General features: G+C 45.6%; 1 protein-coding gene across 1 annotated transcript in view; it reads right to left on the reverse strand.

The window, feature by feature from the left end:
• Positions 1-17,806, reverse strand: part of LOC119463475 (uncharacterized) — a 562,544-nt gene that overhangs the window by 491,257 nt on the left and 53,481 nt on the right. The window lies entirely within an intron of this gene.

Consider the following 17,806-nt stretch of genomic DNA (forward strand, 5'->3'; position numbering starts at 1 on the left):
TGTAATGTGGTGGAAAAACATCTCAAGAGGAAATTTCACTGCAGCGCTAAGTCTCCGAAGTAACAAAAATAGGAAAAAAATACGAAATGACCATGGACAAAAATTCATGTGCTTTGGTGTGAAGTCCACGAGCGTTTTGCTAGAACATGTCCAAATTACACACCACTTCGATCTTTGGAGGTTATCTCGGAAGCATAAAGAATGCCGTCCTGTAGCCCGTACCCCACGGAACGGCTTGAACAGGAATTCTATTAGCCACATAGACGGATCGTTCAGGCGCTTCACGTATACGCTTCGTCAGCGCATACGTGAAACGAGGCATACGAATTGTGCCTCGTCTTGAGGCGCTTGCAGGCAAGGAGCGGTGCACCGACGTTTGAGAGGTGCATAGTAAGATCGGCAGACGATGCTTCATGAGAGAGCCTGGACACAAAAATGGCTTTCGGTCGCGAGGCGCATTTCGCCACAGATATTCCCTTGCTCTCCCCAACTCCAAAACAGGTAGGCCGACGTTCTGTCCGTGCTGCCTTAGAGAGATGGTCAACGGCGGCAGCACTCGGCGAAGCTGCCTGGACGGTGGCAGCACACGTTTTCTTGGACGGGTAGACAGGCTGCACAGCAGGAGAAATGGGCGTAGACGGCTTGCCAAGATCATCACGCAGGGAACGCACCTCGACCCGTAGCGCACCTACAGCCTCGGCTTGCTGTGTGAATGCCAGCTGCGGTTTCCCTGCGCAGATGTTCGTTCTCACTCCACAGCCATGCCACCTCATCGCTGAGGAAGGATATTCCCTCGAGCGCCTGAAGTAGAAGGCCACGGAGGGCAGCCGTGTCACCGACTCCCTCAAAACCAGTCTCGACGAAAGTGACGCCCTGGGGAGGGGTTGCCGATGGGAAAGGAGCGGGCGTGTTGGCATCGCTAAGTCGGACCGGTGGAATGTCGGCGTTAGGTATTCTGGCACAGGTTACACGTGAAAGCTTTTTCACCAGACTTCAGAAGCTCGAGGTCCTCGTCGGGCCATGCAATACATTTCACGTGAGCACGTTTTTCGCATAAAATACAGCGATGGAAGTGCTTTTTGCCGTAAAAAGGCTAGAAGCACAGAATGCAAACGTCCGTACTAGTACTCTTACTAGTACTAGTATTCCGTACTAGCAAGGAATAACAATAAGAATCTTAGCGGTAACATGGCACTCTCAACAGCTTGTAAGGCTAAAAAAAGAGGCCGAGCCAGTAGGCTAGAGCGTCTGATAGCCAGCCATCTAGAGCAGGAATTTGCAGGATACCGAAAACACACGCTCACAGGCACAGACACACACACACACGCTTGATCACTCGCAGAGCACTGCACACACACATTCAGGTAAAGAACTGGGCAGTATACGGGTGCACAACACGCAGGAGCACCGATCAGTCCGGTCACAAGTAGGGCAGTCTGAATAGCCAGTGGGTGGAGAGAAAGCTCTGTATGACAGATATAAGCATGGAGTTGCGGTGTTGGGCCGTACAGGCGTGATGGAGCTCAGGTTGTCTGACCACTTGTTCAGACGGACTGAAGAAGAAAGATGAGTGCGGACCAGAGAGCTGTCAAGCACCCTGCAGAATGGACGGACTATAGTGCAATGTTGCGTTGGTATTGCCTGGTGTGCCACTATAGCGCTTTGAGGCGATCCTCGTAGGCTGTCATCAGCTTGCGACGACCGAAAAAACGGAAGTAGATGGTGCATCTTGCCCCGCGCTGAAGAAGCTCAAGTTTGTCAGCGATGTAAGTTTGGTACGGGGACTATACTGATGAGCAGTACTCAAGCCGTGGCAGTGTGAGATAAGTTTAGAGCGCTCTGAAAACCTCAGGTCCACATGGAAAGGAGAGACAGGTCCCAAACTCCAGAATGCGATAAGCCTAGTGACAATGTGCGGAAAAGTCGAGAGAAGGGCTGAATATTACACCCAGAATGGGAAGGGCCCGAACGGTTTTCATAGGGGTGCCTCCGAGGAAGTAGGCTGTTTACGCAGCATTTTTGTTGCGGCTAATGCACATGGCGGCATTTTTTACAGTGCTACTGCAAATTTTGTTATTGCAGGCCCAGTCGTTCACCTTTACAGAACCTATTTACTTCAAGCGCATATGCCCCGTATTGGCATAATCTTGCAGTGGAAGTGTTAACTTGTTAATCAAACAGATTCTGTGAAGATGCAACTTGGTTTTGAGGTAATCTTTTTCCTGACTACAGATTATAGTATCATAGCGAGAAACATTTTAGTGGAAGCTGTAGAGATTTGGCCAGTTTAAGCATACCGACTGCACAAAGCACAAATGATACCTCTTCCCTTTCCCCGCATTGCAATCACATCATCTGCTGTTTCCATAAACAAGAAAAAAAGATATCAAAAGTCAATTACAGTTTCATTGAGTTGGTACGTGCTGCTTCTGAAGCAGGCAGCGAAGCAATCCTGGTGTACGCGGCTGAATGCATAGGTCTTGTATGATGATGGTCCTTCTATGCATTGCACACGGTGAACTTATTGCAAACAGATCATTTCTTTTTGCAGTGCCCAAGCACAAGAACACAGACTCAAACATGACAGCGCTGTGTCTTGATTTTTTTCAGTACGTCAGCGTTCTTCACTGCTGCACGAGCGATTTATCCGCAACTAACCCATAAGACGCCGGCACTTGAAAGAAGTGAGTGACGGAGTAATTTGGACTGTGGAGTACTATGAAGGAGTACTGCGGCAAGGTTCTTACTGGTCTTGTAGAAGTCTCGGGGCGCTTTTTTCGTTGCTAGGTGTACGTCGGTCCGACGTGCCGCGCCCGTGCGAGAAGAACTACGTAACGCCTATGCCGAATCTTCCCGTCCGACGTACCTTTAGACACAGCGTTATTACTAGCTCAGGTGCCCTCCTGAGGCCTCCGTTTTTCGGCTACATGTACTCTCCTGGAGCAGTACTTGTGAAAAATCTAATCTATGGTCGCGACGAAAAAAGCCCCCAGCAACAAAAAAAGCGCCCCGCGACTTCTGCAACACCAATCAGAACCTTGCCTTGAACCGAATCGAATAGCCCACTGTCAGCTGAAACGGACTGCAAGGCTCATGATGTATTTGCCATTCTTCGACTACTAGTGTCTTTTTCGCTTTTGAAAGTTGTCTTTGCCGCTGGAAACAGCGCCCAGCTCACCCGTTAAACTTGACTCACCTGCGACCACATAATTCACACATGAAACACTCCGCGGTTCACCACCCGAAGTTCCACACAGTTCCTTCACCACATCACACCCCCACACGAGATCATGAGGGCCATATTTCAAATCGACGCAGCGCCATACGGTACGGCAAGTTCCTCTCCTTCGACAGAGTTTCTCGGCTAGGCTTATTCACTCACCACATACGTACTCGATGGACGCGCTAGGCCTACTAGTAATGTAAACAACATCGGCGGTATAAGAGAGTGCTAGTTATCGAGACTTTTGACTTCGAAATCATGTTTCCATTCGTTTTGAGCACAACAAAAAAATTGGAGGACGCTACAGCTTCGCCTTTAGTAGTGGAACGCGAGAGCGTTATCGGGCCCCGTTCACATCGTATTTTCCTTTCAGTGGGCTTGACTGCAACATCGAACGTGGGAAAGCCAGCTCACAAAGACCAAGCTTACACCGATCCCCTTAAAGTCGGCTTCACGTTAAACAGAAATGCATTGCTAGGAAGACGTTTTTCCAAGGGCAATGTAAGTGGTATTATATTAAAATGTGAAGGTCCCAGCACTTTTTCTTTTATTTTATTAATTGTTTGCTATTCCCCGGACGCGCGCGCGTGTCCAAAATGCATCAGGCAGGCGAAGCCCCAATTTGACTTGCCGAGGATGCGAGCGCCATCTGGATATATGTGTGCGTCCCTTCAACACTTTACCGCGCGGTTCCTGGCGCGCCGGGTTCCTATACTCCCTTTCAGACATCCGATGCAAAGCTGTGAAAGCTACGCAAGAAGTTCGGTCACGAAAATGTATTGCGCCGCGCGTTCCGTCAATGATTCGCTGCGCGTTCCCTCTATGCTGCGCTGCGCGCCAACGGCGTTCTCTCGTGCGAACATGCACGTGAGCCTTCCCGCCACGGGTTGCAAATAAAAAAACCTTAAAAGAACAAGAACAAAAATCATAATGATCTAAAACAACCCATCAGCAGCTGTGTGTCACAGCGTGCTTGTTTCTAAGGAATAAACTTCTTTGATTCAATACGGCCTATATAAAAAACAGTTGCGCAGTGTGGCGGTCCAAAAAAACATGGAACTATATCCAAGGATGAACGCAGCCACTGCAAAAAGCCTTTCTAGTCTTCACAGCACTGCACCTGATGTATGAAACTGGAGTATATCTCCAGAGAAGCCCCATAAGTTTAACATCATCATCATCATCATCATCATCATCATCATCATCATCATCATCATCCGCCTATATTTATGTCCACTGCAGGACGAAGGAATCTCCCTGTGATCTCCGATTACCCCTGTCTTGCGCTAGCTGATTCCAACTTGCGCCTGCAAATTCCTAACTTCATCATTCCACCTGATTTTCTGCCATCCTCGGCTGCGCTTCTCTTGGGATCCATTCTGTAGCCCTAATGGTCCACCGGTTATCCATCCTACGCATTAGATGGCCTGCCCAGCTCCATTTCTTCCGCTTAATGTCTACCAGAATATCGTCTATCCCCGTTTGTTCTCTGATCCACACCGCTCTCTTCCTGACTCTTAACGTTACTCCTAAGATTTTTCGTTCCATCGCTATTTGTGCGGTCCTTAACTTGTTCTCAAGCTTCTTTGTTAACCTCCAAGTTTCTGCCCCATATGTTAGCACCGATAGAATGCAATGATTGTACACTTTTCTTTTCAACGACAGTGGTAAGCTCCCGGTCAGGATTTGGCAATGCCTGTCGCATGCACTCCAACCCAATTTTATTCTTCTGTAAATTTCTACCTCATGATCAAGGTCCCCTGTGAGTAATTGACCTAGATAAACGTACTCATTTACAGACTCTAGAGGCTGACTAGCGATCCTGAATTCTTGCTCCCTTGCAAGGCAATTCAACATTGTTTGTTTTCTGCTTATTAATCTTCAACCCCACTCCTACACTTTCTCGGTTAAGGTCCTCAATGATTTGCTGTAATCCGTCCCCATTGTTGCTGAATAGGACAATTTCATCTGCAAGCCGAAGGTTGCTGAGATATTCGCAGTTGATCCTCACTCCTAAGCCTTCCCAGTCTAAGAGCTTGAATACTAGCTTCTTCCAAGCATGCAGTGAATAGCATTGGAGAGATTGTGTCTCCTTGCCTGACCCCTTTCTTGATAGGTATCTTTCTACTTTTCTTCTGGAAAACAAAGGTTACTGTGCAATCATTGTAGATATTTGCCAAGATATTCACGTATGTCTCCTGCACTCCTTGATGTTTAACGTACGGGAACGGAAGCGCAACGACGACGTTAGAAGAGAGGGCGCCGTCTGGTGCGTCGTGCCAGACGTACCCAAGGCAAGAAAATCCACATCCTATTGGTGCATGCGGCCGCAATCTCAGAAATTGGACGCGCTATGCACTCATCAATAGCGTTTCAGCTGAGTTTAGATAAAGCGAAAGCTCATTTCAATAGTTCCTGGCGATCAACGCCAGTGACAACATAGCCATCAGGAAAATTCACGCTGAAGCGGGAGCCGGCGGTACCGCCATGTTTGACAACGCTATTTCTTAGAGAGCGTAAATCATTAGATATCTGTGCTCCAGCCGCGCTTCGACGCGTACGATGTGTCCTGCACCGTCTACGCATGCGTAAGGCGCTTAGGCGCCTCGCGAGGAATGGTGGCTTGAACCTACAAGGCGCGCGCCAGCGCGCGTCCACCTGGCAATCATTTTCGCCTTGGTTGACATCGTTTCGTATTTCTGCGAGGCAGCCAGAGCACCGATATTTGCCTGTAGACGATAGACAGTTTTAGAATAGCGTTTGTCGCCTTACGTTCGTTAAACGCAAGCACCTTTGCTGTGCTTGTTGTGCGTCCCTTGAAGACAGGTTAACGTACAGAACGCGAAACTCAAGGAAGACGTTAGAAGACAGGGCGCCGTCTGGTGCCTCGTGCCAAACGTACCCAAGCCAAGACAATTCATTAGCAACCATCCTGTTGTTGCTATGCTATAGACCTATGGGCGCCGGAGTCGCAGACCGACCTTAGAGGTTGGACGCGCTATGCTCTCATAACTAACGTTTCAGGTGAGTTTAGGGCAAGCGAAAGCTCATTTCAATAGTTACTGGCTATCAACGCGAGTGAGGACGCAGCCATATCTCTTCAAATATTATATTTAGATGAAAAGTGTCAATGATAAAATTGTAGAGCAACATGAAAAACTCGCGATACAGCTTTCTGTTGCTCAATACGTGCTACATAAAAGAGTTTTTCCGACCATGAGAGAAGCTCGCAAACACACGCAAAATGTCTCGAGCGGCCTGTCGCGCGGCAATTTTACATGCATTCGCGGGCTCCTTTTACGCTCGGAAAAACACTTTTATGTAGACCATTGATTAATAATGACGATTAATCATGTAGTTAGGCGGAATACAACAAATAATCTCAGTATCTTTAAGCGACGGCAAGCAACCTTATCTCGGTTCTGTCCAGCTACATGTCATTTGGATATTTTTAAATCGTGGTGCATGATAGTTGGGACACCATATATATTCACACTTGCACGTTTGCGCTGACCACTGCATTCTTTAGCATTTCAGTAAATATACTGATAGCCATTTAACCCTCGGAAATGATCTCCACTTTGTTCGTAGTTGCTGAAATACTTGACGAACGAACTTCAACGTTTCAACGCGTAAAGCAATGCCTTTCAGCTACAGGCGCACAAACTGTGCGTTTTTGCGTCACGCTAATACAGCCACAGTTTTGCATGGCACACGCGGCAAGTACCTTGAGGTAAGCTTTCCTTTGACCCTTTTGTGGTTATCGCACATTACTCTCACATGCGCCAATACTTCAACATTCTTGCGGTACATATGCGGCAACTTACATACTTCTACGATCGTAAATAAACTAGTCGAGCCTTTGGCCAATTTAACTCGATTGCACTCCATCTGTCTGGTCTTCCCATCATAATATTTATCTCAAAAGCTAGAATCAGTTCGCAGTTGAGCTGCGTGATCTATTAACGCGACAGCGTTAAGGGTTCCGTGTCACAGAAAATCCGGGGTCAGCGTCGGCGGTGGCTGACGCCGTCATTTTCCATCAGAAATAAATCCTCCCCAACCACAACCACGCAGGCTCTCCGCGTGGTTCATAGGCGTTGCTGAACTAATTGAGGTCCTCAAAATAAAATTCATCAGAAAATTCGTAAAGTCCGTCTTGCGCACAATATACAGACAATATTCTTACGCGAAAACTCAAACACAAACTCGTTTTTCCTTGCTTACAGGGGTATCAGCCATTCATGAGTCACTGCTTGTGGCCTCTGCCTTAATTACGGGCATATTAGCCATTGTTCTGCCCTGCACTGTCGCCACAATCAGCCCACCATTGTTTCCTATCGGGCCCCGTTGACGCCGACACCCGATTATCTGCGACACGGGTCCCGATAGAAAACAATGGTGGACTGATTGTGGCGGCAGTGCAGGGCAGAACAATGGCTAATACTCCCGTAACCTCTGCTCAAGCCTCCTGCTCGAATCGTACAGTGACATGTTTGATTTCGGCGACAGGCCTTTAGGCCAAACATCTGTTGTTCACCACCGTATAAACACTAGAGACACGAATCCTATTGGTCGGCGTCCCTACCGTGTATCGCATGCTTAATGTAGAGTCATCCAATCAGAAGTGGACAAAATGCTCCGCAAACGGGTCATCGAACCATCAGCCAGTCCTTGGACTTCGCCTGTAATCCTTGTGAAAAAAAAAAAGATGGTACCTGGCGTTTTTGCGTCGACTATCGTCACTTAAACAAGATTACGCGAAAACAAAAAAGTCTACCCGCTACCACGCATCGATGATGCCTTGGACTGCTTGCACGGAGCTAAATACTCGTTCATTGATCTTTGATCCGGCCACTGGCAGATTTCCGTTGACGAAGTGGAGCGCGAGAAGACTGCCTTCATAACACCTTCATAAGTAATGCCCTTTGGCCTATGCAATGCTCCTGCGACATTTCAACGAATGATGAACTCTCTTCTGCGAGGCTACAACTGGACCACCTGTCTTTGTTATCTTGACGACGGTATTGTTTTTTCTCCCCACGATCAGCAGCCACGTTACCCGACTCGCTGGAATTCTTGCGGTCCTCCGAAAAGCCGGCCTTCAACTGAACTCCACGAAATGTCAATTCGGGCGCCGTCAGATTACCGTGTTGGGTCATCTCGTTAACGCATCCGGTGTACAACCTGATCCGGAAAAAGTTCGCGCCGTTCGCATTTTCCCTGTGTCACGTTCTGCTTCTGACATGCGCTGCTTCGTCGGCCTGTGTTCTTACTTTAGCCGCTTCGTCAAAAACTTCGCCGACGTTGCTCGGCCTTTAACAGATTTTCTAAAGAAGAAAACGCCATTCTCATGTGGCCCGGAGCAGGCTCGCGCGTTCGCCGCTTTCATCGGGTTTCGGACCACCCCTCCCATACTTGCCCACTTTGATCCATCTGCACCGACCGAAGTTCCTCCTCTGTTCTAGTGCCACAGAGCATAAGCTGTCCACCGCCTGCCACCCACAAACGAATGCTCTTACGGAACGTCTCAACCGCACAGAGATGCTGTTGATGTACGTCTCCAACGAACATCGCGACTCGGACGGCACGCTGGCGTACGTGACATTCGCGTATAACTCGTCCCGACATGACACCACAGGATATCTTTTGTATGGTCGCGACCGCACATTGCCATTTCATGCCATCCTACCTTCTGTGCCATATGTTGCAACTGAGTACGCTCGTGAAGTCATCGATCGTACTCACATGGCGCGTCAAGTCGCCCGATCTCGTCTATTGGCATCGCCGGATATACAAAAAGAGCGCTACGATCGGCGCCATCGCGATGTTAAGTTCGCCCCAGGTGCTTAGGTGCTCCTTTGGTCACCATGTCGTCATGTCGGCCTCTTCCAGAAGCTTCTGTCTCGCTGCACAGGCCCTTATGAAGTCCCTACGTCAACTTAACGACGTCAATTACGAGATATCGCCTTTACACATTGATCCGTCCTCAAGTCCGCCGCTTGTTGACATCGTGCACGTTTCGCGGCTGAAGCCATACTTCGCTCGCAGTTCTTCGCCTGACATGCACCGAGACCGCGCTTCAGCACCCAGGGGTCTTGTTACGAAAGGATAAAAGAAGAAAAAAGAAGATCGCGAGACGCTGGCTGCTGCGTGTTGTTGCTGGTTAGCCATCTTGATCACATTAACTCTGCTTGTGTATATATTGTAAATACATTCTGTCTATACTCCCAACATCCCCGTGAAAATACTATGGTATTAAAATGGTTTACTTATTTTGGTCCCAAAGTCAGCGTAGGCTCTGATTCTTGTTTTCAGACACGCGATAAAGGACAAGCGCGTGAAATTAAGTTTATTACGAAGGACGCATTCTACCCCGAAGCATCCGATTATTACTCCGGGTGAGCCTCGAGAAAGGAAGCTAGAACGAGAGATATCGGTGATAAGCAAACACCAGTGTATCATAGATAATTCCTGAAAATCAGTTCAAGTCAAAAACGGTATAATTGCTAAAAGGTATACATTCCATTGCTCAAAATAATCTTTATATTCATACTACTCAAGGCACACTGGATCGACACTCATCTTCAGTTAAGACAATGGACAATGTGCACAGTGTACTTTATTTGCGCAGATATTTGCAGAGTTTCCTTTAGAAGCATCGAATTATCGGTTAGTGTAAAACGACAAAGTGCAAACTAATTTGCGGATTTTTATCGTTTACACAGGCAGAAACCGTAATACGCTCTTTGGCTGAAATCATCACAGTCGACATGCTATCAGAACACGTATCGAATGCAGTGTAGCAAGTGTCCGTTAGTAAAATCTAAATTAAACTTTAAGGTTTTACGTGCTGAATCCACAATATGATTCTGAGGCGCGCCGTAGTTGAATTGGAATTAGGTGGACCGCACGGGATCTTGCCGACAAGTAAAGCACATTTTGTATTTGAGCTCTCAAATTATAGAAAAGATGCGCCTAACATAGTTTTAGGTGCACTTAGATAACAAGTGAAAAAATGAGCTGCTTGTAGTGTTGAGTTATGTTTGTTATGGTACAAACTATGTTGTAACGCAAAGAACGAGGTGGTCAACGCTGTTAAACACACGAACAACACAACTTTATCCAATGACGCCTGTTGTAATTTCACCGGATTGTTGGATTCTGCCAACACGATCTTCAAAGAAAACGAGAATTCAAATAATATCTTTCAAAGCACCAAATATTAGGCGCCTCATCGAGCACTCTATCCCAATATTTCACAGATTTCATTATGTGTAGTTACTGTGCCGGGAATATTCAGCAAAGCATCATCAGGTAAACATTACTACGAATAACTTACTTGCTTGAAGCAACATTTACCGCTAAAAAAACACAAAGAAAATCAACAGCATTTACAACGAAATTTAGGGCTCTCCCAACTCTCTCAACTTATTTTATTGGTGCGAAGTTGGTTTTTACTCGACTTAAGCATTATTTCAATGAAAAAGAAACCGTGCAAAAATGTCAGCTGTGCTGACCACGGATGCCTTGTTGTATACCCGGTTTTTGTATTAATCTTCTTGTGCATTTGCATATCTGGTGCTTCATTTACTTCTTGTAAGCAATTTGCTGTTGTTTACACATTTTGTCTGCGTTAGTTTGAAACATGAACAACAGAAAAGCAACCCAAGAACTTAGCAGCGACCAAGCGCGTGAATTACGACGAAGTGAAAGAAGACACAGAAGAGCAGCAACTTCAACAAATGTTTTATTGAAAACACAAAACAGCGCAAACAGGCAGTCGCTTTCTTTGTCAAAAAAACTATCTTTTATTTTTTTTTTAATGTACTGTAGCACCCACATGGCATCATTGCTTCCTCTTGAGTGTGACTGTGGGATGCAGGCTTATACATATGCGATCCTGTCTCCAATAAAATATTTGTTGAAGTTGGTACTTGTGTGTATCTTGATTGATGTTCCCGTCATCTATGTGCTTAACCGTTCCGAAGTATGTCACACAGATAACGCCGAACGTCCACGCTTGCCAAGAATAAGACGCGCTTGAGCAAGCATAAGACCATCGTACCTGGAAGCTACGTTGATTCATTTCTTTGTTCCAAGAAGTGTCACACTTTGTCGGAATATTTCGCACAGCAAGGTATGCAGAGCAGACGCGGCTCCCATGTGGCGTTGCCTTCATTGCCATTGATAGTCGCATTTGCTAAATCTCCTTGGTTGCTGACTCATTACCCAATGTACTGTTCATGCCCTCAGGGCTAAAATGAGTATCAAACGCGTTATCTCCGTGAATGCAGCTTATAGTACTTCGATATTTGTTTTTGGGGCAGATCTACGGATATGTAGACTTCATTCTCCTATTTTGTTTCAGACTTGCCAATATTCGGCAAATTTCGTAAATAAATTCAGGATATTTTAGGATATTATTCAACATTCTGCTTGCTGTTGTTCATATACCTTAAATCTTTCTGTCAAATGCCATAAATTTAATTGAAATCAGTTCAGTGGTCATCTCACTAAAGCATTTCTGCGTATTACATGAATTTTAATACGGAATCGGAACAGGCCCCGCGGGCTAAAGCTTCATCTTATTACCGCAATCAAAGGCGCATATTCAAGGTCCACTGGCAATCAAAGATAATTGAAATCCGCAGGCTTCATTCGTTCCCTTTCACGCGCTTGCACAAAAAAGCCAATTACGCACGCCGATTATAATGACCTTTAGTTTCAATGGTCATTGACAGAGAGTGTGTGACTGCTGGTATTAGAATACTCAAGTCATTTACGATGCATTTGCAGTTTCTGCGTAAAGTGTCGACCGCTATAGGATGCCCGCGGTTGTGAACCCCGAGAACGCGTTGCTTCGTAGTTATCCCGGAGTCATAAATTATCCTTCCGGGTTGCCCGCCACACACTGCAGCCGTCACGAGCCGGCTAATAATGAGAACTGTTCGCCCTATAACGAGCATGGAGGAAGCAAAATACTAGGAGGAAGCGTCACGTGATTCCGCTAGCCTCAGCAAGCCAACCTCCTCTGAAGCCACCCCTCCCTCTCTCTGGGGCCTTGTGCGTGGTGCTTTTTGGGTAGGAATAGGCACACATTGTTGCCGGACCATTCGCGATTGTTTGGTACGTGGTAACCTTTAGTGGCGCCTGCCGTCACAGGCTTGGAGGCTCGTATACGGGTTGTTTTCTGCTACTGCGCGCGTCGTTCTTAGCTTCAAATGCGATGCCTTGAAGCGTGGCGCGAGACTTCGGCGCCTGACTCATGATGACAAAAAGTTTTCAAGGCGTCACTCACGCTTACCACCACGGTTAGTGGAGTTGCCAGCGCTCTCGCCTCGAAACCCGTCCAGAACGCCCAAGTGCGGTCTATGTTTCTCCTGTACTCCTTAGGCTTCATCAAATCAGCTGTTCTGCACCTTAAACTGCGGTGCGTATTATCATGCTAATTTTTGTCTCGCTGTCCTGCACCTAGGAAGAAACGAGATGTTTTGAGGGACGCTTTTTGTCGCATTTTCGCTTATTCTACTAAGCTAAAAAGCGACAAGAAACCTAGCTCTGCTGTGCGTGTTTTCTTTTGAGAGAAATAATAGCATTAGCCTGCATTCTGAACGCTGAAGTCGTCGCCGTTTATTCAGACTTACGTGCGCTGTTTGCTGAGATTGTGTGATGCGACGACGCTGTTGAGATGCGCCTCACGGATCCGCTATCGTTATATAATAAAGCAAGTGGACGGAATTTGTGCATTATGTAGAATTTATTCAGCTGTTTTCGAATGCGAGAATAGCTCCACAGTAGAATTATGTCCTAGAGTCAAATACTGTCAAGGGGACCCTTCTTCGACTGCTAGTCCGAAACTGGTAGTGAAACGGAATGAAAACTGAATACATAGCGGCCAGCGAAAAGAAATGTGAGCATTAATTTGCACTTGTGGATCCATTGTGTTGCTGGTGTACTTGTACTATGGAAAACACATTTTTCTGACAGCAGTAATTGTTTCATTCTTTATTCAATGTTTATTGCACCTATAGAAGCCAGTTGATTTCACACAAATGCAGAAGGAAGCCACATTTATAATATAAATGAAGTACATTGCAGAGTATACACAAAAGAAAAATTGTAAACAGCAAGTAGGAAAACTTATTGTGCCACTACTCTATGGTATCAGTATTAGTCAGCACACTTGTATGCAACACAACATTTGTATAACAATGTTATACAAAGTAAACTATATCACACATAGTATCGATACTTTTAATAAAACTCTTCAATAGTATCAGCTATCCTTGAATATAGCTGCAGTTTAGCTTACAAATGCCTGGTATGCCACGTCTTCATTAGACAGTTTTAATTGTACAATATTTATATCTGCGATGTACTTAAATATATTGACAGGCTTCGGTGATGGTGCTTGTCGGAAAGATAGGCAATACATATGCAGAAATTGAAAAAAAGAGTGGTAGTTCACAAAGTGAAAGTTGAAAAAATTGATGTCAAGTCAGACCCACAAACTAAGTATGTCAACATCAAAATACAATGCATTATGCTGCAAGTAAAATGTACAACAAAGCTTATGCTGTATTACATACCTACAAAAAATTAGGACTGTCCAAGCTGAGCCAACACACAGCAAAATTAAGAGGCGACGGCTCTATTACGCTGTGAACCTCAAATAAATGAATATTTCACGGTATTTAAAACACTCATTGAGTGGTACACACCAAATGTTCATGGTTACAGTGAACCGGACCTCATAAAAGGCTACTGTAAAGCAAGTAAACAAAGTGAGCACATTAAATTAATTCGGAAGTAGTAAAACCAACGGTAACCAGGTGATGGAGGCAAATTTACACAAAGGTCAGGTAAAAGACATAGAGGATCAAACTTCCAAAAATACATTGTCATCCTCAAGAGTATACTTAGCTCTCTTAGCGGCCCATGTCATCACACAGTTTGCTCTAGTGAAAAGTAGGCCAGCTAACCTATCGTCACTGCCCATACTGTTTAGCTTCGTGCTCAACAGAACAATTGTTTAAGCCGAATTCCCATGCAGGTGATTCAAGCTACAGCATTCAGCAAGACAACAAGCATGTACTTGCACAATTTACAATAAGGCATCATATTTCTTCCCTAAAAAATTTGATGTCTGCATACAACGATCTTGAACAATATATGCACTTTACAATGTCACTAAAAAACAAATGCCTTAAGACAGAACCTGGTGGGACTGCTGAAGTTGATAGATAAAGGAATTGTGTGAGCTATCACGAACATAATTTACCCGTGAGGAAACTTGAGTAGCAGTTTTTCCTGTACTGCGAGTCACAGCCGCTAATAAGACAAGCCATGGTGGCTCAGTGGCAATAGTGATTCATGAGTGCAAAGTTGCGGGCCTGATTCCCAGATGCAGTTGCACTCCTGTGAGGGCAGAATGCAACTGCGAGTGTGTACTTGAGTTTGGATACATGCTGAGGAGCATCCAGGCAGTCACAATTAGGCCAGAGCCCACCCCTATGGCATCTCTTAGAGCGTATGTGTTGCTTTGGAATTTTAAGTCTCGATGTGACGAGGCAGGTGTATTCTACCCACAGTGCTACTTGCCAATGACAGGTTGAAAAGGTTCTTGCACTCTAACTATGCTTTGTCAGTGTGCAGCCAAAGCAAATGACCAACATGAATGCCAGGTTTGTATTTCTCTACACAAGGCACCAGCTTCGTTAACCACGTCTATTGACTGCCATGGTGGCACAGCGCTTGTGGAACTATGCTGTCATGTTCACGATAATGTAATGATTTTTAATTCAATGATATTACTTTTTGCACTCTCAGTGATCCAAGTAGAGCCCTGCCTATGATATCGCCAAGAGCACTGGGACCTAAACAGTGGATGATTAAAGAAAAGCAATATAATCGAGAAAAAGGAATCATGCTCCTCGGCACGAGGTTACAGGCACTATCCTCACTTTAGCGGCCACACGTTGTTGTGGCGACATTCAAAAAGGGCAGTCTACTGTTCGGCTGCCAATTGAAAAAGCTCAAGTGGTCCAATTTAACCCCTAGTCCTCCAATACAACATGATTGATAAACCACTGTGTGGTGTTTGCCTGTGAAGCCCTTAAAGGGACACTAAATCAAAGCAATAAATCAACTTACACTGATAAAGTATTCTTCGCAAACTCGGCTGTCGTTAATTACACTGCAATAGGTCAATTATTAGGAGAGAAAATGAATCTCAAAGTTATTTTTCTAATTTCGCGCGGAAACCTCAGCGTCACCACTTCAGTGTGACGTCACAGCTTCTAAAGTATATTTTCGTATTTGGGCCGCGTTGGCTCAGTAAACGTTAACTAAACTTGCCATATTCAGTCATGGGCTCCCTTAGAACACAATGTAGACAATCTTAAGCGCTAAAGAATTAAGTGAGACCTAGAAGACGCTGTCAAAATCCATGACGTCACGGTGAGCTGGTGCGGGAACCTTAAGGTGGCGTCGCGACTCGCCTTCTGTGTTTTTCGTTTCTACCTGGCTTACCAAGCGGCTTCTCGCGCTAAGAGTGGTGTTTTCGGTATTGTGGAAGCGTAATCTACTAATAAACAAGAAATCATTTTCCCTTTAGTGTCCCTTTAAACTAACATGTAGGCCATGCGCTTTGACATAAAGAATTTGGAGTAGTTATAAATAATTAGCCAATGATAATACAAAAATTTGCAACATTTTCTAGATTTATTGGCCCTTGAACTGCTGTCAGCTTTGTGTGCTTTTGCCTAATTATTTTCTGATGGAGACGTTCCGTTGTCATCTTGGCAACGTAGAGCCGTCTCACATCTAGGTACTTGTCTATGATTGCCCTCACAAGATGGGATGAGTGGCATTCAAGCGGGTGATTTTCGAGCATGGGCTGATCTAACACTTTAAAGAAGTCCTTGCCGACAAAGGTTGCCATAGTGGCCACTGCAACTTTAGCTGCAAGCCTTAGGGATGGTAGAGGCGAGCACACCAGAGCCCTATGCAGCTCTTTCTCACGTTGTCTGCAGATGTTCAGAACATCATTTGAAGCGTAGATCAGTCCACCTCGCGTTTTTCGACGAATCAGGGAATATGCAGGCATGGATGGAGGAAGTTGACACCTTTAGTGCAGAAGCACAGTCATCGCACTGGAGGTGAAGCAGTAAGCTGCGAACTACAAACCCGGCTATGTGTGCAACAATTGCATCTCCAAGCTCAGACACCATGCCTGGGTCGGCAGAGTAGCCATGATCTCGTAAAATTGCTTCCGTGACTGGTTCACACGCTGCAGGGCTTCTCTGAGGGGCAGTGAAGTTAATGACATCGATGGAGGATGGTTTTTCAGAGGAGCTTACAAAGAGAATTTCGATGTGTTCGAATGGCAAGCAATTTCCGTCATCAATGTCCTTGACCTCATTGTGAACTATCAGACGCTTGAATACTGCTGCAAACTGCGTTGCTGTTGGTTTGGCATGGCAGCGCCCAAATGATCTTATTGCAACAATAAATTGCTCAAGGTGGTCCTGACTGAGCTTGGAGGTTGGAAGACATGCCAATAGGCCATTTTCTCTAACGAAGTGGTTGTTCAGACGGATGGCATTGCCTAAGCTCACCACAAAGCCAATGAAGCCTGTCTTTCGGTTGGTCTCTGTCATTAGTTTACCAGCTGCCGACTCCTTAAGTGAGAAAAGTAGGCCTTCAGTTCTTCGGCATACGCAGTGACACGAGTCACATTTTAAGGACAGAGTGGCCTTTTCCATCCTTCTTGAATTAGATAACTTGAATTTAAAATGTCGAATTCGATGTTGGCATGTCTAATAAACTGTTCTGTTGGCAATGAATTGAAAATTTGAAAATTTTTCGAGCTCTGCATTCACCAAGAGCATCTGCTACCGATTGACTAAACGTTTGAGCCGCCAATAAGACTTTCATAGGCTGGTTTTTCCAATTACCAGGTGCCTGTCAATGTTTGCCAAATGTAGGCCTTCTGTGTACTGAATTTCACGCAGCTCATCAATGCTCATCAACAATAGCCCTTTTACCACGCAGTGTGTTCCGCAGCAGCTTCAACATGTCACAGGGATCCAACATGGCAAAGACAGGCTTTTTTTCACAGGATGTCGAAAAGAAGCATCAAGCTCAGTCAGGTCTCTCTTGCAGCCAAGGCTGCGCAGCATTGACAAATTCGCTGCAGCGCCAACGCAGGTGAAACTAAGAATGTGCGCACCTTTTTAGTGAGCGAAGCGAGCAGCTTGCAGCACCAAATTGCGCCTCTGCTCACCACCAAGATCATCCACTAGAAAGTAGCCAATCGGCAGCTTCCATCTGTCATTGATTCCGACAAGTATTAAAACAAATGCATATTTGGCAACTGGAAAGCTGTAATCATTGACATCAATGTCCATGTCCACATATCCATGCAACCTTTTTCCATCCCACTCCACATATCTCCGAATGGCCATCTCATCCACAACCAGATTGCATAATGTGGAGTGGCCGTTTTGTGAATTTTGCTTTACCTTCATAGCCAATGCCGTCAGGGCCTCTTTTGAAAAGCCAGCAGCCCCATTAATG

This window comes from Dermacentor silvarum, chromosome 9, assembly GCF_013339745.2.
Source record: "Dermacentor silvarum isolate Dsil-2018 chromosome 9, BIME_Dsil_1.4, whole genome shotgun sequence".
NCBI lineage: Eukaryota > Metazoa > Arthropoda > Arachnida > Ixodida > Ixodidae > Dermacentor > Dermacentor silvarum.